The following is a 21,712-nucleotide window of genomic DNA, read 5'->3' as shown; positions in this document are numbered from 1 at the left end:
CACAATAGGGAGTTGTACCTGCCTGTGTCTACTTATAAAGAACCCCAGTCTGACTGGGGCATGCAGTGTGGGCCGAAGCCCACCTGCATTAAACATGACACTACCTCAGCTGTGCTGGGCAATGCAATGGGATTTATTTATGTACTGCCGGTGGCTTCCTGGGACCCTCCCATGCTGTCGGTCCACACGGACTTCACAATAGGGAGTTGTACCTGCCTGTGTCTACTTATAAAGAACCTCAGTCTGACTGGGGCATGCAGCGTGGACCGAAGCCCACCTGCATTTAATCTGAGGTTAGCTCTGCTGTCCAGGGCACTGCAATGGGATACATTTATGTACAGCCGGTGGGTTCCAGGGAGCCACCCATGCTGTCAGTCCACATGGAGTTGTAACTGCATGTGTCCACTTCTAAACAACCCCAGTCTGACTGGGGCATGCAGTGTGGGCCGAAGCCCACCTGCATTAAACATGACATTACCTCAGCTGTGATGGGCAATGCAATGGGATATATTTATGTACCGCCGGTGGCTTCCTGGCACCCACCCATGCTGTCGGTCCACAGGGACTTCACAATAGGGAGTTGTACCTGCCTGTGCCTATGAATTAAAAACCCTGGTCAGGTTGGGGCATGCAGTGTGGGCCGAAGCCCACCTGCATTTAATCTGACGTTAGCTCTGCTGTCCAGGGCACTGCAATGGGATACATTTATGTACAGCCGGTGGGTTCCAGGGAGCCACCCATGCTGTGGGTGCACACGGAATTCCCATTGCGGAGTTGTACCTGCCTGTGACTATTTATAAAAAACCGCGGTCTGACTGGGGCATGCAGACACCTTGACAGAATGAATAGTGTGTGGCACATAGGTTCCCCATTGCTATGCCCACGTGTGCAGCTCCTGATGGCGGTGGCACAGGATTCTATTTCTCATTGCTTCTGTACAGCATTGTGGGCTATCGCCCCGCCCCTTTTAAAGAGGGTCGCTGCCTAGCCGTGCCAACCCTCTGCAGTGTGTGCCTGCGGTTCCTCCTCATGGCAGACGCACTTATAAATAGACATGAGGGTGGTGTGGCATGAGGGCAGCTGAAGGCTGCGCAGGGACACTTTGGTGTGCGCTGTGGACACTGGGTCGTGCGGGGGGGGCAGCATGTAACCCAGGAGAAGTGGCAGCAGAGTGTCATGCAGGCAGTGATTGTGCTTTGTTGGAGGTAGTGTGGTGCTTAGCTAAGGTATGCATTGCTAATGAGGGCTTTTCAGAAGTAAAAATTGTTGGGAGGGGGGGGCCCACTCTTGCCGCTATTGTGGCTTAATAGTGGGACCTGGGAACTTGAGATGCAGCCCAACATGTAGCCCCTCGCCTGCCCTATCCGTTGTTGTGTCGTTCCCATCACTTTCTTGAATTGCCCAGATTTTCACAAATGGAAACCTTAGCGAGCATCGGCGATATACAAAAATGCTCGGGTCGCCCATTGACTTCAATGGGGTTCGTTACTCAAAACGAACCCTCGAGCATCGCGAAAATTTCGTCCCGAGTAACGAGCACCCGAGCATTTTGGTGCTCGCTCATCTCTAAAGGGGATCCATTTTGGGGTGTCAATCCTCATTTTCATGGGCTCTATAGCAAAAGAATATGTCTTTAAAATGACATATTTGCAAAAATATGAAATTTTATTTTTTTCTCCTCAAAATTGAATCAATTCCTGAAAAAAAACTGTGGGGTCAAAATACTCCTGCCCCCCTCAGTGGATACATTAAGGGGTGTAGTTTTTAAAATGGGGTCATTTGGGGGGGTATCTATCATTCTGACACTCACGAGCCTTTGCAAACTTGGCTTGCTGTAAAAAAAACAGTGTTCCTCAAAATGCTGAAAAGTAATGTTAAATTTGTACGTCATCTAAATGGTTAAAAAAAACACAAGTTTTTCAAACATGCATTCAGAATAAAGTAAACAGATGGAAATATATATCCTATCAAAAATTTGCACATATTTGAAATATTACAGTTGAAAATGTGAAAAAATTAAAAAATTTTCACAATTTTTCCAATATTGGCACTTTTAATAAATATACACAAATTATATTGGTCTATTTTTTCAACCTAAATGAAGTACAACATGTGGCGAAAAAACAATGTCAGAATCACTTGGATATGCAAAAATAAAGTACGGGAACGGGTTCCTCATTTTTTTGGACGTTTTGATATATAATATTTATGGTTTTGGATTAAAGGGCGTATACGGCAACAGTTTTGGTTGGCGTCAGCTTTGGGTTCTTTTCTTTTTTATGCATACTTTTATTTTATTCTGTAATTTTGTTTTACTTATTTATGCAATTATTTTTTTTTTTATATCTATGTCCCGTATGACGTCATACAAGACCTCTGGGGGTCATTCCCATGTGTTCTGCTATTTTTTATTTGACATTTTTCCACTGTAGCTGAGGCATCCATAGGAGCTCCAGTTACAGGGGAAAACAACCCCTGTAGTGACAATAGTCACTGGCAGATCTGATCAGGGTCTGCTGGGACCCTGTAGCTCTGCTGTGACAGGGAATCCTGACAGCTGGTTCGTATAGTGAAATAACAATTTTCACTTTCACTCTATAGTTCATAGAGCTCATTGAGCACTGTGTACTAAAGAAAGGAGAAGGCAGAAAAGGTTAAAAACCATTCCTGCCTTCTTCCACAGGTTCTTAGTTGTCACTAATAGCTGACAACCTGACATGCTTCTGATTTATTGCAGAAGCAGAGGCTTTAAACCTCTGTCGTATTTTCACTATTGGCTAGGTTTAAAGCCCAGGACCAAGCACTGTAAATTTACGGTGCTTTGCCCTAAATGGGTTAAAGACTGAGTTTATTTACATATTTATAGTACCTACATCCCGTCCATTGAAGTGCTCGTTCAACCCTTTCTCACAAGAGGGCATTAAGCTGCAACTTAACATCTCTAATTTCTTTGGACAGATATCTACCATATTGGAAGCAGGGTTGAGTCCTTATAACAAGCAGTCATGCAACACACAGTCATCCACTTTAATGCAGTTCTGAAAGACGAAGTGCTCTTGCAATGCTCACAAATTAATCAGGCCTTTCTCCTCCTGGAAGACCAAGAAAACAGGAGTAGAAGGAAGAACATTAGAATTAGATGCCTTCCTGAAAGTCCGGATTATGACACTCTCCCTGCAGTTGTCAGGTCCCTCCGTCTTCACTGACTTAGTGAGGCCTCAGCGGGCAGAAATAAAATAGTCATTGAAAAAGTATACATGGCCCTCTTACCCAAGCCACCCAAAGACATCATTTGTGGGTAACTGAGCTACGCTGATACTGTGCTCATATTATGCAAAGCCTGAGAGTATGGAGAAATAATGTATGAAGGGGCCACTTTGCATTTCTACCAAGATTTAGCCCCAGCAACACGCAGAAACGCAGAGCTTTAACCTCTTAAGGACATGGCCTCTTTTGGGCTTAAGGACGTAACGATTTTTCTTACAGCGTTAATCTTGCAGTATAAATGATACAAAATACTTATATATTTTTAGGTTTTTCCTACTTTTCTGCAATAAAAACCCTTTTCTTGGAAATCTTTTTTTTTTTCTAAATCACTGCATTCAAAGTCCTGTAACTTTTTTATTTTTCTATGTACGGAGCTCTGTGAGGGCTTATTTTTTGCAAGACGAGCTGTATTTTTATTGGTACCATTTTGGGGAATGTACGGCTTTTTTGATCACTTTTATTGCATTTTTTGCAGCCTCTGTTTTTTAGCTTTTTTTAACGCTTTTTGCCGTGCGGAATAAAAAGCATGTTCAACTTATTGTACACTTCATTACGGATGCGTCGATACCAAATATGTGCCATTTTAATTATTTTTACCTTTTTTATGCTAATATGAGAAAAAGCATAAAAAAGGGGTTTTTTTTACATTTTTCTTTTTTGTACGTCTTTATTATCTTTTTTTTTACACCATCTATGTCCCTCTGGGGGACTTAAAGCACAGCACTGATGATCGCTGTGATAAGGCATGGCGGGACTTCTGTCCTGCCATGCCTTATCGCTTATACAGCGATTATAGGCTCTGGCAAGACAGGACGCCAGTATCTGGCGTCCTGTTGCCATGGCAACCAGCTGGGCTCTCTGCGATTATATCTATCTACATAGATCGCGGCAGAGAAGGGATTAACAGCGGGGGTGCATCTCTGATGCTCTCCCGCTGCTGCAGCGGGCGTACGGCTATGACTGACAGCCGGCTCCCGCTGTGGGATAGCGTGAGATCTATCATGATCTCGCGCTATCCCCATGACATAAGGGTAAGTCATATTGCGGGAAGTACCCCGCTCCCATGACATACCCTTACGTCATGGGGAGGGAAGGGGTTAAACTCCCTTATTGTTGGTTATACCCTTTTAGAATAAGTTTTTCTTGCAATGGAAAAACACATCTACCTCAGGCATCCAAAGAACCTGCAGTCTTGCTGAGAGGTTCTGAATATGGAACCCATGCATATACCCGTGGCTACCTCTTCCGGAGATGAAGGCTTTTCCCATTCTACCTTCTATTGACTCATGGTAGCTAGTTTAGAACACTAAATCTCCCAAGCAGATGAAATAGCTGCCCAAGTCTATAATCTCATGAAGACCTTGACCCAACTTCTCCGCGTTTCTCAGTTTTTTCCTTACTTACATCCCACTTCTACTTTATTTCAATGTATAAGCTGCCCCATGGTTTGCAGGCAACAGGACTACTGAACTTATCTTCACCCCCTGTTTTTTCTTCCTTTCACTCACTTTATTCTTCTCATTTCTATTTAACCCATTGTACCTCATTAGGATGTCCACACAGCACCCCTGTTGAGAACATTCGTTTGTTCTTGGTTTAGTACTTTTTATTCCACAGGCATTTGAAGTGATTATATCTCTAATTATAGCTGCTATTCTCTCCATCTCAGGTCTAACTATCAAATTTGCTTCATTCAATGTTAAAAGGTTGTAATGCTCCAGCGAAATGTAGCATTTTTTTTACTCTGCTGCATAGAGCTAAAACAGATATCTTATTCCTACAGGAGACCCATTTAAGGTCTAATCATTTTCCTAATCGAAGTAATTCTCACTATAATAGGCGGTTCCACGCCACCGATATAGACTCGCCATGTAGGAGTGTCAGTATTGGGATTAGCAGGAATAATAGACACAATACTGGATTCAGAAGGGAGATTTTTGTTCCTAATAGGCCAAACACTCTCTGCATGCGCCGAACCAAGACACATTGGCTTAAAATGATGTTAACAAAAATCTTAGCTTGTAGAGATGGTTTACTTCTCATTGGTGGGGACTTAAATGTGAGACTTAATCTACTAATTGATTCCACCCTCCCCCCCATTTTCGGGATTTTCATATTGAGCATTAAAGGGACTCCATTATTTGTTGTCAAACTTGGGTCTGGGTGATGTCTACCGCACCCTACATGCCAATGCAAAATACTACACTTTGTTTCTAGTGTATATAAATCGTATCAGAAGCTGGACTATTTTTTGCTGAGCAATAGAGATGAGCGAGCACCCAAATGCTCGAAATGCTCGGGTCCGCGTTATTCGAGTCGAGCTTTTCGTAAAATTTGAGAGCTGTACTCGAGTAACGAACCCCATTGACTACAATGGGAGACTCGAGCATTTTTGTATGTGGGACGCCAGGTGTCAAGCTTTTTTTTTTTTTCTAGGTTTGTTTCTCTCACTCTCTGTCTCCCCAGTAACAAGCACCATCGAGTACCCTAATACTCGAATGAGCATCAAGCTCGGCAAAGTATGTTCGCTCAACTCTACTGGGCAACAGTTATCTACATAATGTCATATACTCCTCAATAGGAAACCATTTTTTCAGACCATGCTCCACTGTATTTAACCCTATCTGTGCTGAATTTACCCTGTTGGGACTGGTTGTGGAAGCTGAATAATATATTTATAGATTCAGAGTCCACCCTATGAGGAAAAATACAAACTTAATATAATATAAACTTTTAAACTTAAACTCGGCCTTTCCTGCTTGCCAATCCTCCATTTGGGAAGCCCATAAGGCCTTCATGTGAGACGAGTTCATTTCCATGGTATCCCACTGCTCTCTCAGATAGCAGCCACAGAGAAATTGTATAAATGGTCTTTGGCTGTTTCAGAACAGAACATCCTGGTTTCCTTACGGAATAAACTCAAAGATCTGTTAAATATTCAAGCAGCCAAGACATACCTTTGAGCAAAACAGAAATATTATGCACATGGTAACAGCTGAGGTTGCGTTATGACCGCTTTAGTTAGAAAATCAAAAGAACTCACAGAAGTACATCAGATCCGATCACCACAGGGCACACTTCTAACTGACACCAAGGACATAGCTCAAAGATTTTCATCTTATTACTATAACCTCTACAAACTAGGTGTAGGAGAAAATCCTGAAGATGTAGATAAGTGAATCTCTGCAATTAGCAACTTCCTAGAATCCATTTATCTCCCCTCTATATTGACAGATGGGCGCAACCATCTCTTACTCCCAATCACTGCTGAGGAGGTCAAAAAAATATTGAACTCCATCCAAAGTGGTTGTAGCCCAGGCCCTGACAGTTTCCCTATTTCCTATTATTAAAAAAAATTCAGTGTCCTCACCCTACCCTTAGTATCTTATTTAAAATAGTATTCAAGACAGTTCCCTCCCCAGTTCTCATGCCTTAGAGACAAACCACCATTTTACATTTTCACCAGTTTCATTGGGGTTTTAAACCATCTGCTTACTAATTTGAAAGTATTCTTTTGGGTAATGATGCATCTAGAAAAAGCATGTGATCTTGCAAGAACGTCAGTGATTTCATTAGTAGTAAATTTTCTTCCAAATGCGTTTTCCCTTTCTGCAAAATAGTATGGATTTCCCAGAGCCTGTTCTGAAAGGAGCCTATTATCTAAAAGGAAGACTAGCCATTTAGGTGGTGATGTAATTGATACTAGGGTTTCAACTAGTGCACCCCCCTCTTTCACCTCTCACTCCAGTCCACTTAATACCTTTATTAATCTACAAAAAATTTGGGGACCCTTTAAGCTCTGGCACACATTTAATAAGTCAAACATTTGAAATCTTAGAAATGACACCATCCCACCTCTCAAACTTGCAGGTTAATTGCAATGTCAAAAAAAATGGTCCCTATGTACTAGGCTCCTTTTGGAACACTCTATGTTAAAGTCATTTTATCTTGCAGAATGGGAAAACAAATTAGGAAGAAAAGTTACTACTAATGAAGTCACCCAAGTTCTTGGAAGATCAGATGCATCATTATTAGAGATGAGCGAGTACCAAATTGCTCGGGTGCTCGTTACTCGGGACGAAATTATCGCGATGCTCGAGGGTTCGTTTCGAGTAATGAACCCCATTGAAGTCAATGGGCGACCCGAGCATTTTTGTATATCGCCGATGCTCGCTAAGGTTTTCATTTGTGAAAATCTGGGCAATTCAAGAAAGTGATGGGAACGACACAGCAACGGATAGGGCAGGCGAGGGGCTACATGTTGGGCTGCATCTCAAGTTCCCAGGTCCCACTATTAAGCCACATTGGCGGCAAGAGTGCCCCCCCCAACAACTTTTACTTCTGAAAAGCCCTCATTAGCAATGCATACCTTAGCTAAGCACCACACTACCTCCAACAAAGCACAATCACTGCCTGCATGACACTCCGCTGCCACTTCTCCTGGGTTACATGCTGCCCAACCCCCCCGCACGACCCAGTGTCCACAGCGCACACCAAAGTGTCCCTGCGCAGCCTTCAGCTGCACTCATGCCACACCACCCTCATGTCTATTTATAAGTGCGTCTGCTATGAGGAGGAACCGCAGGCACACATTGCAGAGGGTTGGCATGGCTAGGCAGCGACCCTCTTTAAAAGGGGCGGGGCGATAGCCCACAATGCTGTACAGAAGCAATGAGAAATATAATCCTGTGCCACCGCCATCAGGAGCTGTACACGTGGGCATAGCAATGGGGAACCTATGTGCCACACACTATTCATTCTGTCAAGGTGTCTGCATGCCCCAGTCAGACCGTGGTTTTTTATAAATAGTCACAGGCAGGTACAACTCCGCAATGGGAATTCCGTGTGCACCCACAGCATGGGTGGCTCCCTGGAACCCACCGGCTGTACATAAATGTATTCCATTGCAGTGCCCATCACAGCTGAGGTAACGTCCAATTAAATGCAGGTGGGCTTCGGCCCACACTGCATGCCCCAGTCAGACTGGGGTTCTTTAGAAGTGGACACATGCAGTTACAACTCCCTGTGGACCCACAGCATGGGTGGGTGCCAGGAAGCCACCGGCGGTACATAAATATATCCCATTGCAGTGCCCATCAGAGCTGAGGTAATGTCATGTTTAATGCAGGTGGGCTTCGGCCCACACTGCATGCCCCAGTCAGACTGGGGTTCTTTAGAAGTAGACACATGCAGTTACAACTCCCTGTGGACCCACAGCATGGGTGGCTCCCTGGAACCCACCGGCGGTACATAAATATATCCCATTGCAGTGCCCAGCACAGCTGATGTAACGTCAGCTTTAATGCAGGTGGGCAAAAAATTAATTGGATTACACTGTAGGCGAGGGCCCCAAAAAATTGGTGTACCAACAGCACTAATGTACCTCAGAAAAATTGCCCATGCCCAACCAAGAGGGCAGGTGAAACCCATTAATCGCTTTGGTTAATGTGGCTTAATTTGTAACTAGGCCTGGAGGCAGCCCAGTTAAAATAAAAATTGGTTCAGGTGAAAGTTTCAACGCTTTAATGAGCATTGAAACATATAAAAATTGTTTACAAAAATTATATGACTGAGCCTTGTGGGCCTAAGAAAAATTGCCCGTTCGGCGTGATTACGTCAGGTTTCAGGAGGAGGAGCAGGAGGAGGAGGAGGAATATTATACACAGATTGATGAAGCTAAAAGGTCCACGTTTTTGATGGTGATAGAGAACAATGCTTCCATCCGCGGGTGCAGCCTACATATTGTTTAGGTATCGCTGCTGTCCGCTGGTGGAGAAGAGAAATCTGGGGAAATTCAGGCTTTGTTCATCTTGATGAGTGTAAGCCTGTCGGCACTGTCGGTTGACAAGCGGCTACGCTTATCTGTGATGATTCCCCCAGCCGCACTAAACACCCTCTCTGAAAAGACGCTAGCCGCAGGACAAGCAAGCACCTCCAGGGCATACAGCGCGAGTTCAGGCCACGTGTCTAGCTTCGACACCCAGTAGTTGTAGGGGGCAGAGGCGTCACGGAGGACGGTCGTGCGATCGGCTACGTACTCCCTCACCATCCTTTTACAGTGCTCCCGCCGACTCAGCCTTGACTGGGGAGCGGTGACACAGTCTTGCTGGGGAGCCAGAAAGCTGTCAAAGGCCTTAGAGAGTGTTCCCCTGCCTGTGCTGTACATGCTGCCTGATCTCTGCGCCTCCCCTGCTACCTGGCCCTCGGAACTGCGCCTTCGGCCACTAGCGCTGTCGGATGGGAATTTTACCATCAGTTTGTCCGCCAGGGTCCTGTGGTATAGCATCACTCTCGAACCCCTTTCCTCTTTGGGTATGAGAGTGGAAAGGTTCTCCTTATACCGTGGGTCGAGCAGTGTGTACACCCAGTAATCCGTAGTGGCCAGAATGCGTGTAACGCGAGGGTCACGAGAAAGGCATCCTAACATGAAATCAGCCATGTGTGCCAGGGTACCTGTACGCAACACATGGCTGTCCGCACTAGGAAGATCACTTTCAGGATCCTCCTCCTCCTCCTCAGGCCATACACGCTGAAAGGATGACAGGCAAGCAGCATGGGTACCCTCAGCATTGGGCCAGGCTGTCTCTTCCCCCTCCTCCTCATCCTCCTCATGCTCCTCCTCCTCCTCAACGCGCTGAGATATAGACAGGAGGGTGCTCTGACTATCCAGCGACATACTGTCTTTCCCCGCCTCTGTTTCCGAGCGCAAAAAGCGTCTGCCTTTATGCTTTGCAGGGAACTTCTCAAGAGGCATAGCAGAGGAATGGTGACGCTAATGATTGCAGCATCGCCGCTCACCATCTGGGTAGACTCCTCAAAGTTTCCAAGGACCTGGCAGATGTCTGCCAACCAGGCCCACTCTTCTGTAAAGAATTGAGGAGGCTGACTCCCACTGCGCCGCCCATGTTGGAGTTGGTATTCCACTATAGCTCTACGCTGCTCATAGAGCCTGGCCAACATGTGGAGCGTAGAGTTCCACCGTGTGGGCACGTCGCACAGCAGTCAGTGCACTGCGTATGAATTAGGACAACTACCCCCAGCAGAGACCCAGTACACAGAGGACGGTCACAGGCAGCCCAAATAGATTTTTTTTTCCCAAATGTTTTTGGAAAGGCCCACTGCCTATATACACTAAATATGTCTTCTGTCCCTGCCTCACCACTACTGGCCCTGGACAATGTAAAATTACTGCAGGACGCAATGCTCTGCATGGCCAATATACAAAAAAAAAAAAAATGTGCAACACTGCAAAAAGCAGCCTCCACACTACTGCACACGGTTAGATGTGGCCCTAAGAAGGACCGTTGGGGTTCTTGAAGCCTAAAATAACTCCTAACGCTCTCCCTATAGCAGCTCCGGCACCAGCAGCACTTTCCCTGAACTATGTCAGAATGCATCTGTGGCGAGCCGCGGGAGGGGTCGATTTATATACTCGGGTGACACCTGATCTCGCCAGCCACTCACTGCAGGGGGTGGTATAGGGCTTGAACGTCGCAGGGGGAAGTTGTAATGCCTTCCCTGTCTTTCTATTGGCCAGAAAAGCGCGCTAACGTCTCAGAGATGAAAGTGAAAGTAACTCGAACATCGCGTGGTACTCGTCTCGAGTAACGAGCATCTCGAACATGCTAATACTCGAACGAGTATCAAGCTCGGACGAGTACGTTCGCTCATCTCTAATCATTATCAAAGGGAATATTTTCAAATTAGTAACGAAATGGTTCCAAACCCAAATGAAACTATCCGAAATACATCCTGGATTGTCTAAGAAGTGGAAGTGTGAGCACCAGGCTCCCTATATCACATCTGGGGGAGTTGCCCACTTATTACATCCTACTGGTCCTATTTAGAAAAAACAATAAATGGTATTTGTTCTTCTTGTAATACCCTTACACCAGAATCAATCCTTTTAAACCTACCATACAGAGACTGCCCTTTGGGTAAAAAAAAATTCTCACAACAGCAGCTAAACTTCTTATACCAAACTGTATTTGGACTTACATAGCTTTTTAGGAAGCTTCATCTCAAATCGTTTTTTTTTACCAGACAATCACCTGGAGCCGCTTTGGTTGTGCAGTCTGACCCAAAAGAAGGTTTGGCAGGGGTGGGTCTGTGCAACAAAAGTAAATTCCAGCCCCCCACCACCAATCATTTAGTTGAAAGTTATATTGATCTGGTTAAGTTGGATATAGATAAGCTGAGGTCATTGAAAAACCCACGTCCCACTAGATTTAACCTCAATGCGGGAGAACATGATGTTTTACGCTCATTGTCTCGAGATGGGTCCATCACAATCAAGCCGGGAAACAAGGGAGGTGCGGTGGTGGTGATGGACTCCATTAAATATGAGGAGGAAATACTACATCAATTGAATGATACTCAGGTGTACAAACGACTGTCAGGTAATCCTACAGCATGGTACCAGTTATGCTTGGGGATCATGCTTAAAGAGGCCCTACGGGATGGTGTATTGGATCAACAATTGTTAGAATTTTTGCAGACACCATTCCCCATGTTACCTACACTGTATGTGTTACCAAAAATACATACGGTAATATTTTGATAGACCCTCCGGGTCATCCAATTGTATCAGGTTGTGATTCATTGTTCAATAATATCTCCAAGTTCCTTGATAAGGTATTAAGAGTTTTTGCTACTAACAATAAATCATACATTAGAGAAACTAGCGATTTTCCCCTTAAAATCAAGGGATTTGTGACCTCTGACAACACCATTTTAGCATCATTTGATGTGGTTTCATTATACACATCTTTATCACACAAAAAAGGTATAGAGGCAGTCAGATGGCATATCTCTGACTCCGATTTCTCACTACAATGTGCTAATGACGTACTTGCATTATTAGAATACATCCTCATGAATAGTTATTTTATCTTTGGGGGGGGGGTTCTATCGGGACGGCCATGGGTTCTAATATTGCGCTGACCTGAGCCAACATATATATGGGTATTTTTGAGGAAGATCATGTTTACACCTCGATTCATTGGAGCAAAGTGTTGGCCTGGCGGAGATACATCGATGATGTTTTTGTGATCTGGGAGGGGAACAAGTTGGACCTTCTCACATTCCAAACTGAATTGAATTCAATATATCCTGAGCTCCAATTTACTTTGAATTACTCTAGAGAGTTCCCTGATGTACTGGTTTCCAGACGAGGCATTGGTCTTTTTATAAGCCAACAGATCGCAACAGTTTGTTGGATCACAGGATGCTTGATTCACTTGCATGGAGTCAATTATTAAGGGTCAGACGCATAACCAATAAACAGTGTATAAATACACACCTAAATTTCTCATGAGAGGTTTTCCCAAACCTCTCGTTTATGGATTTGCGGAAAAAGCTAAAAATGTTGATTGTGACAGCTTGTTAAAACCAGCTGTTATAGCAGGTGATTTGAAATGTGTACCATTTGTTTCTACTTTTGGACCCAATAGTAAATAAGTATCCGAAGTGATTCAAAAACATTGGTCCCTTTTGGGTAAAGCTTGTGGCAATATTGAAGAATTTGCAATGCCACTCATGCCATATCATGTCATTTAGACGGTGTCCAAACTTGAAGGACAAATTGGTCCATTCATTCCATGACAATAAAGGGGGTTCGAGACAGTCAGTTATCTACCCTATTAAGATGGGTAATTTTCCCTGCTTAGGGTGTTCATGTTGCCACAACCTTTTGAAAGGGAATAAATTTTACCATCCCCAGACAGGACAAGCCTTTAACATCAGGGAACGTTACACATGTTCCTCTTCATATGTGATATATCTTCCCTCCTGTCCATGTGGACTGTATTATGTTGGTTAAACCACATTAGAATTTTCGAACATAAAAGCACAATACGCACGAAGATCTTAGACCTTCCGATACCTAAACATTTCCTAGAAAGGGATCACAAAGTAACTTAATTAAGGTTCCATGTAATTGAAAATGTACCTCCATCTGTTAGAAAAGAGTTACGTTGGATCTTTTTATTAGATAGTATGACACCTAAGGGTTTGAACCATAAATATGTTGTGCTTCCATATATTTAGCATCAGCCATCTTTTATTTGTGAATGCACGTTATCAACATGTTTTTAATACACGTGTTTATCTTCCCCACACAGGTTTGATGGATATCATGGTGACAAGTGAGCGATCCTCTTGTGACTGCATACTTGTGAATCTTTTTAGCAAATTTCTCAGTAAAATTTATTGGTGCATGAATACTTTGTGTGGATGTTCCATTATTTACATGATTATCCTGCCCGGCTTGCACTGGGTTATTGCATTGCATACCATTCAAAGCGTTTAATGATATGATTTACTATTTGATTAGTATAGACATCAAAAATTCTTTATTCTCTCGTTAGCGGTCCCCTTTAGACTATGGTGGTTAGGGTGGCTGGTATTGATCAAACGTCTGTGGGAATATCTGAATTATAATGATCTATATGACACAATGAGAAAGTTTTTTATAGGTACATGCATATATTAATATATGCCACTACAATGTCACCTTATGATTCTCCTTAGTGTAGGGTGATCACCATTTGGTTCGTTTAGGGGGCAATATGGACATTAGGTCATTTTTAACTGTTATGCATATTGCGATAATAGGTGATATAGTAACTACGCATTCACTTAGTTTGTCTATATTGAGACAGTTTATTTATTCTTTCCTAATAGAATATTTTGCCATTTAGATACCGACCATTAAGGGCATGTCATTGGCTTTTAACAATATGGATATACAAATATCTCATGTGATACATTACTGTGCATAAATCCACAATGGGTTCCACATGCACATCAGCGTACAGAGTAGTATCGTGGGATTGTCCATGATCCTACAAGGGACTCCCATGTGACCGTGCATGTGTGTCATTGTGTATGAGCATTGTCACGCAGAGTTGTATTGCGGGACTGTCTGCGATTCAGCACATACGTAGAGCTGTGGTTTTGTTCTCGTGGGATCATATCCAAGCCTGTTTTCGCCTTAATGACCAGGCCAAGCTTTTCTATAAAGCTTTTGCATATTCAAGTAATTCTGACATTGTTTTTTCGCCGCATATCGTAATTTATTTAGGTGGTAATAATAGACCAATAGAATTTGAGGATATTTATTAAAAGCACTAAAATTGGGTAAATAGGAACATTTTTAACATTTTTTTACAATTCCACCTGCAATATATCAAATATATGCAAACATACGGTACAGATTTTTGATGAAATATATATTTCCATCTGTTTACTTTATTATTGAAGCAAAAACTTTAACATTAATTATTAAAATTTTGAGGAACATTTTGTTTTCTTACACCAAGCCAAGATTGCAAAGGCTCATAGGTGTCAAAATGATAGATATCCCCACAAATGACCCCATTTTAAAAAAAATACACCCCTTAATATATTCAGAGAGATGTCATGAGTATTCTGACCCGACAGTTTTTTTTTCCCAGGAGTTAATGCTTTTTAGAGGAGAAAAATAAAAATTCATATATTTGTAAATATGTTTTAAAATCAGGTTTTGTTTCTGTAGTGCACATGAAAATGAGGATTTGCTCCCCAAAATGAATAACCCTATTTGTCCTGTGTTCAGAAGCATACCCATCGTGGCCTAATCTTATGCCTGTATGCACAATGCGACTGAAAACTAAAGGAGCAGCCGGAGGCTTTCAGAACAGACATTTTGGTTGTAGGTGTTTCAGGCCCCATTGCCACTTGTAGAGCCTTTGAGCTGCCAAAATGATAGAGAACTCCCACAAATGACCCCATTTTGGAAACTAGGCCCCTTAATGAATCCATCTTGGGGTGTACTGTGTATTTTGACTCACAGTTTTTGAATGGATCTAAGCAAACCAGAAGGAAGAAATTACAATTGTAATTTTCTTTGGCAACTGTGTCATATTAACAAGGGTTTTTTTGTACGGCACACATATGAATGAAGACTTGCAACTCAAAATGGATACTCAGAAAGATACCCATTTTAGCCCCAATCTGCTTACTGGATACATGACTCGGCCTGTAATGGAGGAAAACCCTTTGGCTTTCAGGGCACAACTGTATAAATTCCAGGCCCCATTGCTCACTTGTAGAGCCGTCAAGTTTCCAAAACAATAGAAAGCCCCCCACAAATGACCCCATTTTGAAATATAGACCCCTTAGGCCATTTATCTAGTTATGTACTGAGCAATCTTTTGCAAAAATTATTATAAGACAGGTGAAAAATAACTAAAATTTAATTTTTTTCACAAACATGTAACTTTCATGAGTTTTCTTTGTTTCAAGCAGGGAAAACTGGGGAGACGCACCCCAAATTTTATAGTACCAGTTCTTCTGTGTTCAGCAATACCCCAATCTGCTTACTAGACACATGACTAGGCCTATAATGGAAGGAACACCCATTGTCTTTCCAAGCATAACTGAATGAATCCCAGGCCCCATTGCACACTTGTGCAGAAAAAAAATAAAAAGAATTGACTCCCTAAACGAATCACCCCTTTTTGGCATTCCCTAAATCTTAGACAAATTTAATAATATAAAACTGTCTATCTATGTCTCAAAACAGGGCTAATTACAAAGACTTGGTTGAGATGGGCACAGGGGGCAATAAAACCGGGTATCCCTAATTCTCCCACGCTTGTTGCAAACCCAACCTTTTTTAGGGGGGTACTTCTTGACGTCAGTGGCAGGAATAGGGTGTAAAAAGTGGCGCTCTGTGAGCCTTCACACCTCCTTAGACTCATAAGCTTGCTGAGATGCGGAGGTCTCAAACAAACGGTGCTCAACAACCTTCTCCTGGATCTACAAGAAAGTGAACGTTCCCTGGTAAAATATGTATTATAGGTAGTGATCTGAATAAGGTAGATTGCTACCTTTTTATACTAGGCCCTGGTCTTTCGCTTCACAAGGTATGGCTGAAGCATCTGTTCGGACAAGTCTACAACCCAATAAATTTATTACAGTCTGTGACGCAGACAACTTTTCCTTTGTTTATGTCAGTCCCCCTCTCCCTTACTGCATCGGAGGTTTTGCATGCAGTCGAGAGCATGTAAATGTCCTTTTTGTCATGCCATTTGACTGCAAGCAGTGTGTCACTTGCAAGTGTGTATGTTCCACTCACCTGAACACCATGGGTTGTGGGAATCCCGCTTTTTCTGCCAATTATCCCACAGGCCGCAGGCCCTTGCATTTGCCGAATGGAGAGATTTGTATAGTGGTGTAGTAATTGGCCATGTAAAAATGGCCAAATGAGTTCCCAATTTTCCCATTTATGCCCCTATTGTCTGCGCAGATCAGCGGCGGGGCTCGGGACTGAAGATTGCATCGGGGTTCACCGCCAGAGACCTCAGGTAAGAACTTTCATCTCCCCTTACTGATCGGTGAAGGGAGATGAAACTTTAATTTTTTTAACTTTTTTAAAAAACTTTTGTTTTAACTTTTATGTGATCGCTGTTATCCATTTAGTAACGGCAATCCCGTGACCAGGGATCGCTCACCGGGGCCTCCAGTCACTGCTCCAGGCTCTCTGCTATCTAGGGAAGGTCTGTGGAGGAAGATGTCATTGGGGAACAAATCCCGAGGCCTCAAGTAAGAAGTTTCATTTCCCCTCACTAATCGGACCGGTGAGATGAAACTAACTTTTTAAAGTTTCTAGCACCCTTTCACGTGATTGCCATTATTCGTGAAATAGCGATCATGTGACTGCGTACCACACACCACAGCCCCCGGTGATAGCTCCAAGCTGTTGGCTACATCCGGTAGCGATAGCAGGGAACTGTCACACTCCCTTCTACATTCTGACGGCCCTGTAGAATAAAGTGGTCACTAAGGGGTTAAACAGAGGCAAACGCCAGAGGGAAGGAGCCCTTAACAACAGTGTTCAAACTACAGGATTTTAGGATTTTTCTACAAGAATATAGAGGGTGAAATTCAAAATTAAGACAAAAAGCAACAAAAGTCCTTAAAAACATGTTTAATGCAAAACTTGATATTTACAACAGGCCACTTTCTAATCATACTTTTTTGCTCCTGGTAAGTCTAGATGTTGTAGATCATAAAAGATAATTGTGCTTTTTATTCATCTTGGTAATGTGGCCTTGCCGGCCTTGAAGCCGTTCGTCCTTCTCAAGGTATCTAGAACTTGCCTTTAAACATCAAGAGAATGAATTTTTCTTTGATCAAAATCTTGGAGATCTATAAAGAAGATATGCAGGTGAAGGTCTTGATTGAGTAATGATTAAAAGGGATTGTACAGCATTTAATGAACATGGCTGCTTTCTTCAAGAAACAGCAAAGCACTTACCATATTTTTCGTTCTATTAGACGCACCGGTCTATAGGACGCACCCCTGTTTTAGAGCGGGAAAATAGGGGGAAAAAAATTTGACCTCACCCAGGGACAGCGCAGGGTTAGTGCCGGGTGACGGAGCAGAGGGAGCAGCAGAGGTCTGAAAAACCGGCGCTCCATATCACAGCGGCGCTTCTGTGCAGCAGGAGGAAGGAAGGAAGCCGTTCGGTGGAGGCGGGGAGCAGCAGTAGTACCCGCCGGCGCTCACGACCAATCACAGGTATGTATGGGCGGCAGTGGGGAAGAGACTGGTCGCACATTTGTTCGTGCGATCGCAAGTTTAACACACAATCTCGCTAACTAAATCACGTTCATGGGTAAATTCGCAATCGCGCTAAAAATGGCGCTCGGAACTAATTTTTGGCACATTCGCTCTATAAGACGCAGCAACTCCCCCCCCCTCCCCTCGCTTTGGAGGTGGAAAAAGTGCGTCTTATAAAGCGAAAAATACGGTATCCATCGGTTGTGTCTGGTATTAAGGCCTCTTTCACATGGGCGACAGTGCATCTGTGTTCTGTGCGATATCGCTTCATTTTCTCACAGTGGTATCACATTTTTGTGTCGCTACACAGTCGTGCAACTTTGTAGTGTTCTTTTGCCGGGAGTTTTGGGGGGCTTGTCATTTTCGTTTTTTCCTCCCCCCTTCTAAAAATTCGTAACTCCTTCATTATTTATCCATCGACGTCACTGTATGAGGGCTTGTTTTTTGCGGGACGAGTTGTATTTTTAATGGTGCTATTTAAAGTACCATATAATGTACTGAAAAACTTTTTAAAAAATGCTAAGTGGAGTAAAATTTAAAAAAATGACATTTCGACATCTTTTAGTGCGTCTTGTTTCTACGGCGCACAAACGGCAACAAAAGTGACATGATAACTTTATTCTATGGGTCGGTACGATTGCTACGATACCAAACTTGTATAGGTTTTTTCTTACTATACTACTCTTTTTTTTTTTTCAAAGACATTAAATTTTTTTTCAATTATTTTCTGCGGCCATCTTGTGTGCAATAACTTTTTTATTTTTCCATCAACATAGTTGAGCGAGGGCTCATTTTTTGTGGGATGTCCTGTAGTTTCCGAGTATCAATTTGGAGTACATATGACTTTTTGATCACTTTTTATTGCGTTTTGTCTGGGAGACAGGGTAACTAAAAAAGTGCATTTCTGGCGGGTTTTTTTTCGAACGACGTTCACCCTGCGGGAAAAATAATGCGCTTATTTCTATTATTGATTTTTTTTTTTTACTTTACTTTGAAGTCCCCCTGGGGGACTACAACCAGCGATGCTTTGATCACTCCTGCAGTATGACGTAATGCTATAGCATAATGTCATACTGCAATTTAACAGGCAGTCTATCAAGCCACCACACGGGGATGGCTTGATAGGCAGTCTGGTAAGGCAGCCCTGGGGCCTTTAATTAGGCACCCAGCTTCCATGACACCTGCACGGCTCCCCCAATCTCACCGCGGGGGGGGGGGGGGGGGGGGGCATGCGAACCCCCGAACATCGTTTGGGGGATTTAAATGCCGTTGTCAGAATTGAGAGCGGCATTTAAATGGTTAATAGCCGCAATCGGCCGATTGCGGCTATTGCCCGCTGGTGTCAGCTGTTATAAACAGCTGACGCTCGCACTGTATAAAGAGAGGTTGCCACACAACCTCTCTTCATACATACCCCGCTGTTCCATGACGTACCGGTACGCCATGGAGCGGGAAGGGGTTCAAATAAAAAAAAAACAAAAAAAACAATAACATCAACTAACAGCTGCTGTTAGGTCCACCGCACATCTTCTCTTCAGCTCCAGTGGATTTGCTTGTAGTTTTTAGCAAGTGCTTCCTGGTTTGGAGGTTCAAAATCCCCGCCTCCAGGAAGTGCTGGCTGTGATTGGTTCTCAAGCGCCACGGCTCAGCCAATTTAGAACCAGCGCTCGATAAACCAATCACAGATATTCAATGCAATGGCATTGCTGCCATTTGCACCCTGTTTCATGCATATAAGTGTTGTTCAGCTATGAGGTGCAGGGCAGCCCAATGAATTGAAATATGGCTTCATTAATAGGTTGTAAGCCTGCATGGTGCACTACATGTACCATGTGGTCTGATACGCTGTATATGCTTTTTTTGTGGAAGAATAGTACTAAGCAGCCACTTCCCCCTCAATATAAGGAAGACGTGCGAGTGGCTGTTCATCAGTACCTTTCACCTGTGCAGTTTGCTCCTCCATAAAGCAGTTCAGGTATGTGGTACATTTACCTGCTCTCTTGTATCAGTACATTGGTAAGTATATGGCTGCTTTCTGTGATTGATTTACAGTGGTAAAGCAACAATATTTTAATGCACATGTATTACAGAAATGAGGAGACTAAACACAAGCTAGTGGATGAGCATAAGCTGCCTGAAAAGTTAGTGGCGCTTTAAAGCTTAGTGGAATTGAAGTGCTATATCAGATACTGTAACAATGTGGTGCTGCTCTTAAAAGATAGCAACCATGTTCTTCTAATAATGTGGGGCCTGATTCATAGTTTGTTCTGCTCATAAAGAACTATTAAATCTAGTCCATCTGTGCAGTATACTATTTAGGGCACCCTCACACTGGCGAGCAAATCGTGCGAGATTGGGTTCATTCACATTAGCAAAGTTTTCCTGCATGGCACCGCATTGCAATATGTCCATTGTTTTTGTGATATTAATGGGAGAATAGAGATGAGCGAGCACATCCGGATAAGTCAGTTACTCGAGCGAGCCTCGCTCTTCTCGAGTAACTGCATTCTTGTGCAGTGCTCGGGGGGGGGGGGGGGGGGGGGGCAGCGGGGGAGAGAGTGAGAGATCTCTCTCCCCCCCCCGAACATGCTCGGACAAGAATGAATGCAGTTAGTCGAGAAGAGTGAGGCTCGCTCAAGTAACTGACTTATACGGACGTGCTCGCTCATCTCTATGGGAGAAGATTGCAACCCCCTGCCACGGCTGTGACATCTGCAGCAGGGTATTCCTTCAGTCCTACATTGATGCAAAGTTGTCGCATCCAGGGGTCACCACATGTTTTTAATAGGGCTGGCGGCAGCAGTGCTAGCACCATTGAAAACAGTGGGAGAAGATCGCGATCTCCTGCCATGGCTGTGACAGCTGCGGCAGGGATAAAAGGGAACCCCACAGTTATGCAAGGCTGTTTCCATATGAAAACGCCTTGCATCCAGGGGTTTTCAGAAGGATTGCAAGGGTGATATTGGGCCATGAATCACAGCCCAATATCGCCCTGACCAGTATGAAGGAGCCCTTAAAAGGAGGGACTTTGCCCAAAGATATCAATACCCCATGATGAGATTAGAGATTTTACCTCAACAGGGGATGTATGTGCCGCACAAGAAACAAGATATAAAAATATCTACAACACATATTCATATGCCACTTAAAATGTTTCCTCACCAGAAGTGTGGAAAAACCTACAGCAAAACATGCCGCTTTATAAGATGCATAGAATGCAAAGAAAAATAGTAACAGTATTTAAAAAAAAAAAAAGATAAGGCGCTGTCTCTTTGCTAGTCCATTTATGTTGAATTCAAAAAACACAGGTATTGCTTTTTGATAACTTACTGTACTAAAGGGTCATTGGCTTGGTTGACTCTAAGACCTCGTTCACACAAGCGTGGTTTTAGCGCATTATAGGCGCGTGAAAAGATTGTGCCTCTTAGAACCAATGGTTTCTATAGAACAGTTCAGATTAAGGAATTTTAGATGCGCAAAATACTCACACCTAACAAAGATAGGACATGCGACTGCATTGCCCGCATCTAAGGTCCGTGGTGCGTGAAAAGATAGAACCTGACCCATCTTTGCTCTGTGATGCATGGGAGTTTCCATAGACTCCTATGGGAGCTGGATAACACGCACCACGCACCTCTGATCCTGTGAACGGGTAATTTCACAGCCAATTAAGCTTGAGACTTAATAGCTGGAAATCACCTGTTCACACAATTTTTAGTGCAGTATAGTTGCAATCTTTTCATGTGCCTATACTGCGCTAAAGCTGTGCATACACATTTAGCTAGAAATAGGCTAATATGGGTGTTTGAAAATATTGCATGAGCAATCATTTAAATG

Source organism: Eleutherodactylus coqui, chromosome 2 (genome assembly GCF_035609145.1).
Source record: "Eleutherodactylus coqui strain aEleCoq1 chromosome 2, aEleCoq1.hap1, whole genome shotgun sequence".
Lineage (NCBI taxonomy): Eukaryota > Metazoa > Chordata > Amphibia > Anura > Eleutherodactylidae > Eleutherodactylus > Eleutherodactylus coqui.
Note: the sequence above shows the minus strand (reverse complement) of the source record.